Genomic DNA, 17,305 nt, shown 5'->3' with positions numbered 1-17,305 from the left:
AAACACACCAACAAACAAAATAAATCAATAAATAAAAAATATACAATACAAAAAAGAGCACAAAAATAAACAAAATAACAAAAAATACATTAAAAAAAGCAATACAAAAAGAACACTAAAACAAACAACAAAAAATAAACAAAAAGCAAACAATACAAAAACACAAAAACAAAATAACAAAAACAAACAAAAACCAAACACTATAAAAAAAACACAAAAATAAACAAAATAAGACTACAGAACAAAACAAACAGATATAACTATAAATAAAAAAAGAAAAAAATACAAAACAAAAAATAACAAAAAAATAGAAAAAGAAGAAAACAATACAAAAGATAAATAAATAAAAGCAAACAATACAAAAAAACACAAAAACAAACAAAATAACAAGAAATAAACAAAATAACAAAAATAAACAAAAAGTAAATGATAGAAAACAAAAAATAACAAAAAAATAGAAAAAGAAGAAAACAAACACAAAAGAAAAAGTAACAAACAAATAATTAAAAAAGGAAATGTTTCAAAAAAGAATACAGAACAAAACAAAGAGATAAAACAATAAAAAGGAAATCTTAAAGAAAATAAATGAATGTGATTTTATTTATTTATTTTTTCTTTTTGGTACTGTGAATACGTTCATTCTTATTTAAATCTGTCCCCAACATGCCCTTAACTAATTAAATTTGAGATTTATTGACATACTTGATGCTGAGTTTAAGATTTGGTCCACATTTGGATGATGGTCGATGCTTTAAACCTTCAGTAAGTAATTTTGTGGCCACTTGGGGGCAGCAGATACAAACACAACATTGACATATGGCTACCTTTTAAGTTGATACGAGCTCACAGACGTGTGGTTGAGCTTTTTAGCTAACACTTGCTTCACTCATAAAGCAATTACAGTATGGAGCAAAACTATCATTTGTGTGGGGCAAACATTTGCTCAAAATTTACTCACAGAGGAACCCCAAATCTCCCATTTCATGTGCTTCCCCCTTACGCCCTGGAGTCATGTTTGTGTCCAAGTGATGAATATAAGTTTGTCAAAAAACACACAGAGAACCACCAAACATGAACACAATCATAAAAAAAACAAACAATATTTACACACATAAAAATAAAAGAATAAATTAAGCATTAGCAGTTGTCTCAACCCAATCAGTTTGTGACAAAATATATATACTTATGTTATATTTGTTGCCCACATATTTATTCCTCTTGACCATTCCTCTCTTCAAGAGTGCCTCATAGCACATGTGACAATCTCTCCGATGGTAATATACATAAGACTATATCTATCTATCTATCTATCTATATAGATATATATTCTTTGTGTGTGGAATATAACCACTGGTATTCCTCTGACTTCATGTGTGTTTATGTACCATCTTAAATCCTTGTTAATGTAATGTTTCATTGTTTATCTATCTGTTTTTTCGCTCTCTTTCCATAACGTTACCATTTGCATATCTGCCAACCGTGTTACTTCCGGTTTTCCGAGGGCAACCCCTGTATTTGACGTCACAACGCTTTGAACTGTGGGTAATTTCTTTACTGTAAGTCCGCATCGATGCTGACCTACGGTAAGGGGGCATAAAGGGCTCACTCACTGACTCACTGACTTGACGATTTGACAATGGGACAGCCCTCACACACTCACGCACTTCACATGAACGCGCCTCTAAGTCAGTGAGTCTGTAAGGGATCAGATTGGAATTGGGCCTATGTGTGGTCATATGCCTACAAAGTTGCGTGGTGATGGGTGAAACCCTTGAGATGTTATACACCTTTATGTGATGAGCCACGCCCTCCGCAATATTCATTGCCTTATAGAAGCTCAGTTTTAGTAAGTTTTCCAACTTTTGCCAAGAGGGAACTTTAGATATTGGTCCCTAGATTATGTTCACCCAGTTTCATGCAGATCGCTCAAACTTCCTAGGAAGAGATCCATTTGAAGTGTTTTTCAAAAAATTCAAAATGGCGGAAAATCTATATAACCGGAAGTTATGGGTTCTTGAGGCAAATGTGTTCCTCATGAGGAGAGGCATCTCTGTGCAAAGTTTCATGTCTCTACGACATACGGGGCATGAGATATGCCCATTCAAAGTTTGCAATTTCAATCGGTTGCTATAGCGCCCCCCTTTGGCCAATTGATGTAATATTGCTTCATTGGCATCCTCCCATGACCCTCTATCACTGTGCCAAATTTCACATGGATTGACCAAGTCAGTGAGGAGAAAAACGTGGAACAGGGTCACACCAGTACCTCAATATATCTGAGAGCAGTAACAGGTGACACTACATGACCAGATGATTCCTCCAGCAGGAGGCGCTGCTTCACCAACATCAGTCATGACTGTTATAAATTAGTAAGCTTAAAAAAATCTGATCCACATGATGAATCAGGTTCGAATTTCATCATTGATTACTGACTACTACAGGAGGTGTGTGTGGCTTCTCCACCTGCCTCTGCCTTCCTCCATCAAACACACACACCTCCTCCTCCTCCTCACCCAGCCCTGTGTCTTCTGACTCTCATTTTCTCCACTCTTTTCCAGGTAAATGAAACTGAAACTTGAGGGGATACTGGAAGAGCAGAAATGAGGAGTTGGCTGAGCGCGAGGCCACTTTGTCCCCACACGTCATAACGAACTCAAAGCACCTGGGTGTGCAGCTGAAGATATCAAATCCTGAATCAGTGATAAGCGCTTCTTCACAAAGAGAGGAGTGCCGAATGGGAATACCACAACTAACTGGAAACCAATAAAGTGAGATTAGCAGTGACACAAGATGGTCGTTAAAATATAAAGTACTGTACAGACGGAGAGAATAAAACACAGCTGACGTGCCAAGTCATAATATGTGGTGCAATACAGAAACGTCAATCTGTGGCAGGAAACATAACTAGTAGAAATACTGCAGCCAAGAGAAGGAATGATGTATGAACGAGATGACGTAAGTCATCGCTTGGTAGGAAGGACAAACAGTAACTTGGAAATGTTTCTCAGCTGAATGACACATGACTGAGGAATAAAGTAATACACCCACATTTTTTGGCTTCCAGTTTTACATGTGATGCCAGACCTGCAGTTTTGTTCTGCAGATTCTAAAAAAAAACAACTAAAAGGAACAAGTATAAAAGCATAAAAGGGAGAGTTTGGATCTTTTAAAGTGGGTTATATGAGGTACGTGTCCATAGTCAACAGCCTCAGTTTGGAGAAGCAGACAGCTAAACACCTAAAAAGTCTTACGTGTACGCTATATTTGGAGTATTTTCACCACTTTACCTCGCTGTCAGACAGTGATTTCCAACAGGGAAATAAAGCCATTATATTGGTCTAAGAGCTGAAAACTAGAGTGTTTATTGTGTGACTGTTTTAACCTTTTGAAACCTGAGTCATTTCTTTTAGAAAGAGAAGAAGCAATGAGCAATGAAAGAAGAAATTACCCAAAAGAATTAGCAAGAAATAACTAAAACGAGAAAATTATAAACAAGAAAATTAGTAAAAAAAAAAAAAAAAAGAAAGTTAAAAAACAAACAAGAAAATGACCTTTTAAGTGCTTATTTTTTTTAGCATAATTTTAAAATATAATAACAAATGTTAACTATAAATATAGTTTTCCCGAGATTTTTTTCTTTTTTCCCTATTTTTTTTTTATTTTGCTCATTGTCTTGTTTCCCATGTTTCTGAAAGAAATCACTCTGATAAGCTCATACTTGTGAACAACATCTGAAAGCAGCACAAGACAAGTGCTGTCACTCAAATTGGCTTGATTTCTTTTAAAAATACGGGAAGAAGGCAAGAAAGAAGAAATGACCCAAAAAAAAATTTAAGAAATTAATAAAAAGAGAAAACTAAAAACAAAAAAAAACACTTAAAAAGAAATAAAGTTTTAAAAAAAAGAACAACAAAGAAGGAAATGACCTAATAATTCTGTAACATAATTTTAAAATGTAATAATTTAAAAAAAATAATTTTCTAAATCTGTTGTTGATCATTTCTTTTTTTTTTTAGTATATTTTATTTTAGCTTTTCAAAACATACAAAGCATACAGTCACAAATTGACAGTACACAAACATCAACTTTACGTTACGAACGTTTAAAAAATAAATTAACGGACGAAATAAATTGATACGTAACAATGCAATGTGGGGTCAGTCTCAGGTCCATTTCTGTTCATCATCTACCTCCTCCCCCTGGGCACAATCCTCCATCACCATGGGGTCCATTTTCACTGCTACGCCGACGACACACAGGTCTACATCTCCTCCAAACCCACCATCCCTGCCATCCCTCCCACCTCGCTCACCACCTGTCTTGAAGACATCTGCAGCTGGATGAGCAGGAACTTCCTGAAGCTAAACGGCAACGACAACACACCCCATCTCCACCCATTATCATTGACGGATTCCTTGTACCCTTCTCCTCCCAAGTCAAGAGCGTCGGCGTCATTCTGGACAGCACCCTCTCATTTGCACCTCATATTCAAAACATCACCCGGACTGCATTCTGCATACAATTGCATGGTCTAATACTACTCGTGTTGTGAAAATAGACAGAACATGCAGACAGTCATTCAGTCATATGGGATGGAAGATTCCTTTCCGAGTTGCTGGTTGCCTTTTTTCCCATGTTTTTGAATGAAACTGCACCAATTAGCTCAGGGTTCAAAAGTTTAAATACTTGCGAAAGGCGCCTGGAAGTTGCACAAGAAAAGTGATGTCACTCCAGGTTTCCAAGGATTAAAGAGCTAGTTTGGATTTACACAACAACACAAACTGACTAACTAATCGATCATACAAACATGAAATTTGGCAGGGAGTATTCTGACACAAAGGGGAAAGTACCAGAATAAGATTCAGGGGTTTGCTGACATTCTATTTCAAAATATCACACACAACATCCCCTGAAAAGCACACAAAAAAGACTGTCCGTTTGACAAATTCTCATAAAAATGTTTATTTTTCATTACTTTGTTAATTCATTAATTTGTCACTATACCTCAAATCAGAGAAGATGGCCTCCACAAAGACTTTGACAGAAATGGAAACATTGGCTTTGGGGTTTGTCAGACACTAACCTTTCCAAAATTATATTGTTTATAAACTCCCCAAAGATTCTGAACGAGGGTAGAAATCAGGACACTGTGAACGTGAAGTTTCCAACTGGTCCAGCCACGGGGTCCAGACTTCTCCTCAGTCATTAGTTCAAGGTCCACACAGCTTAATATATTCAGCGTCATACTTGTGTTTGGCCATGTCGTCCAGCTAGTTTGCTGTCTCTGTCAAGTAGCTGTCCATTAAGTCATGTTTCCACCAAACACTTTCAGCATGGTGAATAGTGCGCTAGTACGCGATACCCAATCTGGAAATCCATCGGTAAAAAAAAATAAAATAAATAAATAAATAAAAACAAAAAAACCCTTTTTTTTTCTTCCTTTACCTCTGGAGGCACAGCCCAGAGTTTTTCGACTAACGGAAGTGCAGGGGCCTTGGCGATTGCTCACGCCCTTCACTTCCGGCGGTGCCCCCAGGGAATCGCCGTGTTGTTTACAAAAATAAGAAAACCAGCAGAGTTTAACTATATATCACATTTTTCACGTCACTATATCACCGTGTAGACTAATCTGATGTTTGTTAAGTCTATAAACACAATGATTGGACAAACGTTACTATTTCTGTGTGCATGTTTTGTAATTAATAACATGGTTATCGTAGATTAGCTGGGCTAACTGTTAGCTGTTAACGTTAGCCATTAGCGGTGTCTGTAATAACCATAGACTGTATAAAAATAAGATAATAACTCAATAAACAGTCCGTGAATAAAATATTTTTTCCGGCAGATATCTTAGTTACAACATGATTGAGCTAGCAAAGCAGTTTTGTGTTGCTATGTGTGGTATTTATTCAGTTATGGGAAATCACGATGTCTAGAAAGCATCAGTGGCTGCAGCTGACAGGGACAGTTAGCAAAGCTAACATCAGGACGTCATCTGTTAAAAGCCTCCCGTTGTTGGATACAACATGAAACTACTCCAGTTAGCTCAATCATGTTGTAACTAAGACATCCGCTGGAAAAAACATTTTTTTCACGTTGATGAGACGGTGTTTTGGGTGGAGCGGTCGCTATGGATGCGGAGCTTGCTGTTTCTGTAGGTACACATTTCCTGGGGACACCTGCACGTCTCGGCCACGCCCCCTCCATTGTGATTGGCTAAAGCGCAGCATCGTTCAAACTCAAAAGCCCCCCCCCCCCACCCCCAGTCGTCTTTCACACAGGACTGCCGACAGATTCTACAATGTAAATTGCAGAATCTGTCTTGATAGATTATGCAATACCAAATACAGTCCGAAAGTTGCTCTCTTTTAGCTCTAATTCGGGTCTCCACCAGCTCCTGAGAAAAATATCTGGCTCTTTAGCTGCTAAATGCTCGACTAAAGTTCTGTTTCCACCCAACCCTTTCAGTATGGTACCCTTGGAACCAAAGTAACCCTTCAGACATGGTACCTAGACCCTAGTGTTTCCACCGCAAACAACTCTCTTAAATGTGGGCGGGGTTGTTGTCACTCACTGCTCCGTCCAGCACTCATTATATTTCCTCATTACCTGCGACACAGATGGAAGTCTGCAGAACAAGGCTGCATGCTGACATTTTCAGAACAAAACAGAACAGGCTGCAGTAAGAGACCGTCCGCTACGGACCAATCAACAGACTGCAGTGTTCACAGCTCCACCTTTTAGTACCAGATCTGTGTGCTAGGTACCCCAACAGAGGGGGGACCAAACATGGGGACAGTACGGAACGGTTTCATTGGTACCATCCACAACTTTTCACAGTGGAGACGGGAAAAAAGGCATGCCGAACTGAACGGGGCTCTAGTCACTCACTCTACAGCATGAAACAGCACTTCAAAATAAAAGCTCTTGTCCCCGGAAATTCACTGACCTTCAAAATAAAGTGTTTTTTACAAACTTGACATGTTCACGAGTCACATGTGAACCATTCAGAATGGACACACCAGTTGGGAACCACTTATCTTTTCTACTCTAAGCACCTGGTGGCCACCAAAGCAGGGGCTCTCAACCTTTTTCATGGTAAGGACCCCATTAAATTTTGCTTCAGGGACCTCCATCTGAAAAGATTTTGGGCTTTAGATATTATTTGTCACTTTAGGAGATAACTGTGGAGGAAGTGAAGCCTGTGATCACAATACTCTTAGTATAGAGTCTTATGACTCTTTCTCATTTCCACTTCTTTAGTGACTTAAAAAGTGAAAATAAATGATTCCTCTTTTTTCTGGGGACCCTCTGGAACTCCCTCAAGGACCACTGGTTAAGAACCACTGACTTAGAGTAACTTATAATCATGATATAATGCATTATAGAATGATTGTAATGTATTTCAACAATGACAATTATGATACACTATAACCTGCTAATTTGTAGGATATTATACAAACTGTTCTATGAGGACACTTTGCTTTCAGACACAGGCGTCACAGTAAGCGTTACCTAAAGTCTTTCAGCGTAGATTTTTACTGCCATCTTCTGCAGTTTGCATCGGAGCCCCCCCATCTGTGCAGATTTTATCATATCAGAGCATCTGATGATTCTCCTCTGATGAGAACTCCTCTGCACAGCTGCACAGGGGGTGACAGTTACATACGCCAGAAGACACTGTCGGTTTTTCTTGGCTTCATGGGAAAGATTTTTTTGGGGCCGAAGCCAAGTGTTCACAGTCTAATACTATAAAAATGACTGCAAGGAAAATCTGGAACTCTCTTTTGTTGGTTGTGAAACAAAACTGAACTGAGAGGGAAACAAGCAAACAGGAAATGTTTCATCTAAGTGTTCCTCCTTTCCATCATGTGGTTTACCCAGGACACTCAACTCCCCGTGAACTGTTTTTGTTGGAGTTGGAGGATCGTTGGACTGAATGTGTGTTTTCAGCCAAAAACTCAAGTCTGAAAGGTTTAGTTTGGAACCGCAGTGAAAGAAAAATGTTCCCCTTTCCCCTTATTTCCTCCCCTCAGTTACAGCTCGAACTCTCCTCAGTGTTTCTACCATAACTAAATCAGAGATGAATATTAAAGGGTAGTAAGTTCTGTTTATTTTAGCTTGACCTCATTTTCCCATGTGTCTAAGTGACTAATGGAGACAACAACTTCTGAATCTGGTCCAGTATTGAGAGTGAACACTGCAGTCGGGAGCAGTAAAACAGACTGTAACCTAACTGCTTGGGGCATGTTCGTACCCTTAATGTATGTCTCTTAAAGTGTTTGTTTTTGCCACTGACAGGCTCAGATTATTATTCAAAGAGTCTGACACATTATGGAAAGGATCCCTACAGAGACAGACGTTTATGTTAAAGGGTAAGATCCCATTGGTTTGACCAGAAACAGCCCCGAAATCACAGTTGTCAAACCCACCAGACTCCATTTAAATAAACAGTGATTTCAGCGTGTATAGAGCCAGCGTGTCTTCACATCTAACTGGGTGAGTTAAGGGTTTATTTCAACCAAACCAGAGTTGGTGATTGTTGGTTTGGCGATGGCAATTTTGGGGCTATTTCTGGTAAAACAAAAAAGATCTTTCTCTTTAATTAAAAGGTCTATCTCTGTAGGGATCCTTTTCAAAATTTTTCAGACACTTATAAGAACAATTTGAGCCTGTCAGTGACAAAAACAAGCATGTGTCGGAACACGTTCTCACCACAAACGAACTGCACCAGCCTCGTTCGTTTGTAACCGGACTGAGACCACCTCTTCAAGAAGGTCTGGGTCCGGTTGTTCTAGTGCACACCTGAGTGTGATTGCTGTGTTCACACCTGCCCAAACAAACCGCACTTAGAGGGCAAACGAACTTGAGTTTGATTGAAGTGACCCAAACAGGGCAGGTGTGAAAGCACCCTTAGACACAAAACATAGAAAACTCCTCCACTGATGGCATGAAACAATGTTAAGATATTTCAGTCTGGATTTAAGTGGTGAACCCAGCAACATTGCCATCCTTGGGGCAATTGTTGCTACCATGGCTAAAAAAACCAAATATTTTAAAAGCCAATAAGCAAGATGAACAAAAATAAAGTATGGCGTTTAATAAATTACTCTAAAACTACAATGACGCTTCAGTTCCTGTAACATCGTACACGCAGCAGTATAATTGCTTGTAAGACTATTTGAACTTGGCCTCAGCATACAGATCAAAGGGTATGAATGCACTGCACGCCCTCAGCTTTATTACTCACACACACCCAGATTCAGCCTTTATTAGATAACAATAGTGGAGAGATATCAAGGAACCAGATTTAAATGGGGACATTCCTGTTTATGGTCGACTTCTGGTTCCCCTGGTCCTTTGTATTTTAGTCATTCTCATCTGTGTACTTTTGTCCTCTAATAATACGTTATGATAACAATACATAAATAAGGAAGTAAGCTAAAAGGCTGAGGGCGTGGACTTCGTTTTGTGTGACGTATTACTTACAAGAGATTTATTTACTTTGAGATTAATAAACCACTGTAAACACTTCACTACAAAGGCTGATCATATGAAGGAACATGACTGCTATTTGTGAAACTCTGTTTACCATACCGTGAAGTCACCACATCCCTGTGTGGTTCTTCTAACTCGTGTTCCTCATTTTCAATTCTCTCTTACGCTATCATGATTATAAAGACTGTTCCCCTTAAAATATTAAATGATAATCAATCTATCTTAAATATCTTTATAACTGACATGTCAAAGCAGGGTTCCTACAGCTTGAAGGGCCAGTGTGTAAAATGGGTTGAAAACAGTGACATCAGTGGTCAAATTCTAGATTGCAGGGCTCGCTCACCCCTCCCGTCGGGTAAATGACGGTGGCCTTGCGCACAAGTTTTTCAGGAGTAGGTCTATCTAGCGACGAGGTGAATGTTTAGTTAGAAATCTAAACCATGTTACGATATTGTAATGAATCCCTCACGAGCAGGAGACCAGATGAGCGTTCAGGAAAAAGGCCAGTTTATTTGAGCACTCCAGAAACTCCGGTAACACCCCAGGGGGTAAAATACTCCGTCCCAAACTCTGACTCTTCTAGCGTAACAGACACACTTCATAACTTTACACACATACTCGTTGACCATACAGAGTGGGGACCCCCCTCCCCTCTCTGCTCCACCAACCTCCAGTCCGCACACTGACTGACAGCGTAGCCTGTAAACAGAGCTCAGCTGTTTATTTAGCCTAGCGATATCTCCGGACTATAGTAGCTGCAATGGACGACTTTGAACGCGATTTGGAAGAGTTTCTTGTAGCGGACACAGACCCAGAGCCATACCTGTTTGAGCATACAGATGAGGAACTCCATGTGTTTGATGCTGAGCGGGCGAGAAGAGAGGCTGAATGCACAGAATGGGATTCGGTGCTACCATCGTTGGGGAGATATATCATCAGGAGGAAAAGCACCGCAGAGAGTGCATCACAAGGAGTGAAGTTGTGTCTTCTTTTCCTCGCAGATGACGGTTCGGGTTCATTCTCTCCTGTTGCGTGGTAAGTGTGGTCCATTGCAAACTTTATAACTAAAAAAACTTTTCACTACTCTCTATCGACGAACTACTAACACTCTCTGCTGTTTCCTCCTCCTTCTTCCTTCCTTCCGCTGTCTTCGTTGGTTCATTTATACACGCGAAATGCGTTCTCTGGCTGGCTGGATACATACATGGCTTTTATATATATATATATATATATATAAAAGCATAATTATAAGGCTACGAAAACCAAATGAATTTTATTTTATAGCGATCATACACTTGTATAAACATATTAATGGGTAGAATATTCAGATTCAGATTCAGATTGACAATAAACCATGCCAGATATTACACACTGGCCCTTTAAGACAATTTAGATTTAAGATTTCGACGACCTTTTTAATACCACTCAGAATGAAACTGAAGACCAATTTCACAATAACCAAATCTGAAGGAAAACAATAACATAACCAGACAACAATTTCTTAGGGTTAGGGACAATTTTGTTACGTTTTTGGTACAGTAAAAAGTCAGATAATCTACTTAAAATGTTGAAAAAGAAATGTAACACTTCCTCGGTGTGACAGAGACAACGGTCGAACAGAACCTGGAAATACCTGCTGTTTTTTGGCAGGCTTTATTGGTGATTTTGTGTTGCTCACCCTGCCCCGATCGCATTCACGAGAATGAGACAGATGCAAGGTCATGGTGACCTTGACCGTTGACAACCAAGATCTAAACAGTTTGTTCCTGAATCCAAATGGACGTTTTTGCCAAATTTGAAAAAATCCCATAAAGGTGTTCTTGAGATTTTACATTCACGGGGATGAGACATACAAGGTCACAGTGACCTTGACCTTTGACCTAAGACCACCAAATTCTACTCCGTTCATCATTGAGTCCAAAAGGATATTTGTGCCAAATTTGAAGAAATTGCCTTGAGGCGTTCTTGAGAAATCGAGTTCGAGAACTGAATTTTTGACTTGTTGAATATTTTCTATATTTTTATAACAAAAACGCTGTTTTCACATTTTTACTACTGCCACCGTCTGTTTAACTTTGAAAACCTCAATCAAAAGAGTTCTAAAAAAAAAAAATTTAACCAAGCCTTATCCAAAAAACACGATTCATAAAATCCTACTTCCAACATATTAGCAATTTAAGACTTTTAAAAGATTGGTTTAAGACATTTTAATACCAATTAAGGCCTTTTTTAGACTACTGAACTCAATGACTTTTAGGACTTTTTAAGGCAGTGGCTCCTAACTGGCCCAGCCACAGGGTCCAGATTTCTTCTTAGTCATTAGTTAAAGCTCCACACAGTTTAAAACATTCTGTATGTTTGGCCATGTCATCAAGTTAGTTTGCTGACTCTGTCAAGAAGTTATCTGTTTGTCCCTCACATTACAATTGAAAAAGGCACTTCAAAATAAAAGCTCTTCAAAATTTACTGCACTTCACAATAAAAAGTGTGTTTCTACAAACTTGGCACGTTCACGAGTCACTTGTGGTCCATTCAGACTCACTTTCAGACCGCAAACCACCGGTTGGGAACCACTGCTTTAAGGATCCACTGGGACTCTGTCAAAGTGTTGAGTTTCAGTTTCTCTATCTGGCAGATTCACGTGCACAAATGTTTCTGTGTTCGTGTCTACTACCTGTCTACCTGTCTACCTGCCCTGAGGCAAATTCCTATCAACTGTGTTGGCATGGCTATTAAGTATTGAATCTTGAATCCTGCCATTCAAATGACTCAGAGTGTCGACAGGTATTAGACACTTAAATTTAATGTTTTAAGATTTCTCAAAATCACTTTTCACCAAATTTAAGACAGATTTTATGGACGAATCCTCTTTTTTCAATTCAAGTGTTGCAGGTAAATAGATAGGTAAGGATTTTATGTGGAGTAATGTGGTTATTCATGAGGTAGGGTGATCTACATTTTTTCATGATTAAAATACAGGGCAGTCAGTGGCTTAGTGGGTAGAGCGTCCCATATGTGAAGGAAATGAGGCCTACAAGTGCAAGAGCCTTAAGAGCTGACACTGAGCGACGCAGCTGGACAGCAAAGGTTTGACCAGTCGAAGCGGGCTGCAGACGCTTCGTAGGCAAGTCAACTACCAGGCTGCTCAAAGAAATGGGAATTCGAGGCAGAGCCCAACGTCAGGCCATCAAAGCCCCAGGTAAATTGGTGGCTATGGATTGAGAGGGAAGACGCCACTTGGGCCTCGAAATACCACTCATGACAGCCCTCTGGAGGTGTTGTGGGCCTACCATTGAAACACCAGTGAAGGATGGTACCCACCTGATGACCCCAATAAAGCTTTTGCCCTCCCCTAGCTTTTACCCATGGCTCCAACCCTAATCCACAATCTCAACTATGTGCAGCAACATTCAACCAGTTAATCTCCACAGGGGAGAGTTTAGTCCGCACAGACATCTCTCCTTGGCTCTGCCTTCCCTACGCTCTTTCTTACCTTTCTATCTAGCTTTGTTCTTTCCTATTTGGTATCCATCTAACCCTTTGGCTCCCACTCGGACCCCCAGATGGTATGGAGCTATATTTGTGTCTTTATTACATGCGAGAAAATAAATGATATGAGAGGGGGAAAAAAATGTTTGAGAGAAAAAAAAAATATTTGAGAGAAAAAGTTTTCACACTGATAGCAAAAAATAATAATATTTGAGACTAAAAAAAGTTTTGAGAGAAAGTATTTTGTCATAGAATATAAAAAATAATAATTTGAGATTTAAAAAATTATTTCCAAGAAAAAAACTCTCTCAAAAACCTTTTTTTACTCTCAAATATTATTTTTTTTGCTATCAGTGTGAAAACATTTTCTCTCTCTCTCTCTCTCTCTCTCTCTCTCTCTCAAAAAAATTGTTTCTCTCAAAACATTTTTCTTCTCTCTCTCAAAAAGTCTTTGCTCTTGTGTCAGGATTTTGTTCTCACTGTGAAAATAATGTCATGGGCGGGGCCACGTTCCTATTGGCCAGTCTCAATCGACTTGACAGCTAGGTGAGGATCGTCTTGAGAGTCGAATTCAACTGAATCATTCATCCACCATGGTGGATTCACCGGCATAGATGCGCTATGGTTTTTTTTCTCGGAAATCATTTTTTAAATCTCAGATTATTTTTTTTACATTCTATGACAAAATATTTTCTCTCAAAACTCAAATATTATTATTTTTTGCTATCATGTGAAAACTTTTTCTCTCAAATATTTTTTTTTCTCTCAAACATTTTTTTCCCTCTCAAATCATTTATTTTCTCGCATGTAATAAAGACACAAATATAGCTCCATAGATGGCACTATTACTCCCCCTCCTAGTCTCAAGTATGTGCATCAGGGATTGTAACATCTAATCCTAAACTGAACTGAACTCCATAGCAGGGTTTAGGAATTATGAATAAACCTTGAGAAGTCTTCTTTCAAACAGGTGTTAAATTTACTTTAATAATTTGAAAGAAACTGATTCTTTTAAGGTTATTTTCTGTCAAACACTGAGTGCAAACTGAGCCTGTTGATAAAGATTTTTTGCAGACATATACCGACATGTTTCACATGTAAAAATAAAAACAGTCCTGCAGATAATTTGGATATACTATCTCAAACTGTCTGCTGTGGTGTGAATGCAGGTGTCTAACCAGGAACCAGGAAGCGAGTAAGACGGTTACAATCCAACCTGTAACCTTCTATGTATCTGCAACTTTCACATCATGAGAAAAGAGGCAAGTGAAACTGTGAAATGTTTGTAATCAAGACACCATGATAAGACACCAGACTTTTAGCTGGTTGGTAGAGTAACTCCCTGTCTGGACTGCAAACATCATGGCAGCGTTCACGCTAAACAACTGTGTTCGACTTGTTTTGTCTTGTCTTGAGATTTCAAAGCGCCAAGCAGTAGAATAGCAGCAGTGTGCAGTAAATGTACAGTGTAGTTCACAGTTTGCTCGTGAATAAACGCTGAAGATCCTCAATACCCAAGAAGTTTTTGTGTGTTGCTTTTCAGCTGCTGGACGAAAGTAATGGGAGAGTCTGTGGATCTGCCTTGGTTGCAAAATGTAGATAATTATATTATTTCAGTGCCTTTTTATTGGACATTAACCTCACGTTTACATGTGCATTGTCGAAAAAAATGACACTAACTTTGTAAGAGAGGAACTGAAAATGTGGTTACTATTAATGACCTTATACTTTAAGGAAAGGAACAGCAAGGGGGACATTTGGTCAGAGACTGAATTGGTGACTCTCATCTTGGGTGTCCATCTTCAAACTGCGCTGATTGTATAGATTTTCTGTGCTGTCGGGGGGAGACGTGTGTGAAGCATCCATGTTTTCGCAGACGTATATATAAATGGTAACTGCAACTTGATGGCGGTAATTCTTGATTTTTAAATACATTTTGTTTGATTAGGTAAGGGATACTGTCTGACAAGGTGTCCAAGACAGGGTGGCCACAGTACTGTCCGATGCGCAGCTCTTATACCATTGTTGGCCATGGTGTGACAAAAGGAGAAAAAAAGTATACCACTCATTTATATTTATTTATACGACGGAGTATTAGGGCCACATTGAAGAAATTTTTTTTCGGAGATTTCGAGAATAAAGTTGTAATATTACAAGAAAAAACTTGTAATATTACGAGAATAAAGTCGTAATTTAATGAGGAAAAAAGTCATAATATTATGAGAATAAAGTTGTAATTTAATGAGAAAAAAGTCATAATATTTTGAGAATAAAGTCGTAGTTTTTAAGGAAACAACAACAACAAACAGAATGGGTTAGAGGATGAACCTGCTTGTGGCAGCTGCTCTTTGTCTCAGGTGTATTGCCTCGACAAATACATTTTCTTTTTCTCATAATATTATGACTTTTTCTCAGTTCAGACTTTATTCTCGTAATATTACAACTTTATTCTTGTAATATTACAAGAATAAAGTCGTAATTATTACAGCTTTATTCTTGTAATATTACGACTTTATTCTTGTAATATAACAAGATAAAATCGTAATATGATGACTTTATTCTCGTAATATTATGACTTTTTCTCAGTTACGACTTTATTATCATAATATTCTGACTTTATTCTTGTAATATTACGATTTTATTCTTGTAATATAACAAGAATAAAATCGTAATATTACAACTTTATTCTCATAATATTATGACTTTATTCTTGTAATATAAAAATAAAATCGTAATATTACAACTTTATTCTCGTAATGACTTTTTCTCAGTTACAACTTTATTCTCGTAATATTATGACTTTATTCTTGTAATATAAGAATAAAATCGTAATATTACGACTTTATTCTCGTAATATTCCGACGTTATTCTTGTAATATTATGACTTTATTCTTGTAATATAACAAGAATAAAATCGTAATATTACAACTTTATTCTCATAATATTATGACTTTATTCTTGTAATATAAAAATAAAATCGTAATATTACAACTTTATTCTCGTAATGACTTTTTCTCAGTTACAACTTTATTCTCGTAATATTATGACTTTATTCTTGTAATATAAGAATAAAATCGTAATATTACGACTTTATTCTCGTAATATTCCGACGTTATTCTTGTAATATTATGACTTTATTCTTGTAAAATAAGAATAAAATCGTAATATTATGACTTTATTCTCGTAATATTACGTCGTTATTCTTGTAATATAAGAATAATAACAATATTTATTCATTCATTCATTCATTCATTCATCTTCTAACCGCTTCATCCTCTTGAGGGTCGCGGGGGGGCTGGAGCCTATCCCAGCTGACATTGGGCGAGATAACAATATTTAAATATCATTTAAATATTTAACAATATTTAAATATCATTATCTCATGATCTGGGTGAAAACTGGGTGCCTGTTCATTCCTCATATGGGACACCTGCCGAAGTGGGTCTAAATTAATGCACTGGCTGGTATCAGCCTGAATCAGGTTTTTCTTTTTCTTTGGCAAGCAACCATAGCAGTTCTGACCACACTGTCTTCTTAATCTTGATAATGGAAACCTTGTCTGGCATTACCCCCTCGCTAATGCAACCTATCTTTAAAAATCGCGAATTACCATTTCGTGGTTGTATGCCTCCGGAAACCGAGTCAAGTTGCTCACCGATTACATACACGACTGTAAGAACATGCATGCTTCACACACATCTTCCCCCCAGCAGCACAGAAGATCTATATAATTAGCAGTTTTGAGATCGACACCCGGGATTATCATCACTGATTCAGTATCTGACGTTGAGTAATGGTCAGAAAAGTTTCTGCTAAACATAATGATGTCACAGTGAAGCTGATCTTTAAACATTTGGATATAAAATGTCACTTCATCATTTTATCCTGTTAGACATTTGCATTCCTGTGAAATTAATTGTGAAATTAATGATATTATCTGCGAAAAATTTCTTGAGCTACGGCCGAAAACATGTTTTGAGAGGTCGCACTGACCGTGACCTTTGACTTTCGACCACCAAATTCTAAACCAGGGTGTCTACGGATATGACACAGTTAAATTTAAGACTGTTTAGACCTTTTTAATACCACCGTTTATGAAATGTAAGACCATACCTGCAATGGAAATACACATTTTATATATATGCATGTGTGTAATTGACACACGTGTGTAAGTACTCTTGATCTTAACATTGTGTTGACAACCTGAAAGCATATTGCATCTTCATTTTCTGACATTAACTGATATTCAGAATCCAAACACATAGCCTACTGTTGGTTGTTTCTCTATGAAAGTAACATTGCATGTTATGATATATTA

The sequence above is a fragment of the Epinephelus fuscoguttatus genome, linkage group LG23 (genome assembly GCF_011397635.1).
Source record: "Epinephelus fuscoguttatus linkage group LG23, E.fuscoguttatus.final_Chr_v1".
In the NCBI taxonomy this organism is placed as follows: domain Eukaryota; kingdom Metazoa; phylum Chordata; class Actinopteri; order Perciformes; family Serranidae; genus Epinephelus; species Epinephelus fuscoguttatus.
The sequence above is the reverse complement of the archived record's forward strand: the minus strand, read 5'-3'. Positions refer to the sequence as shown.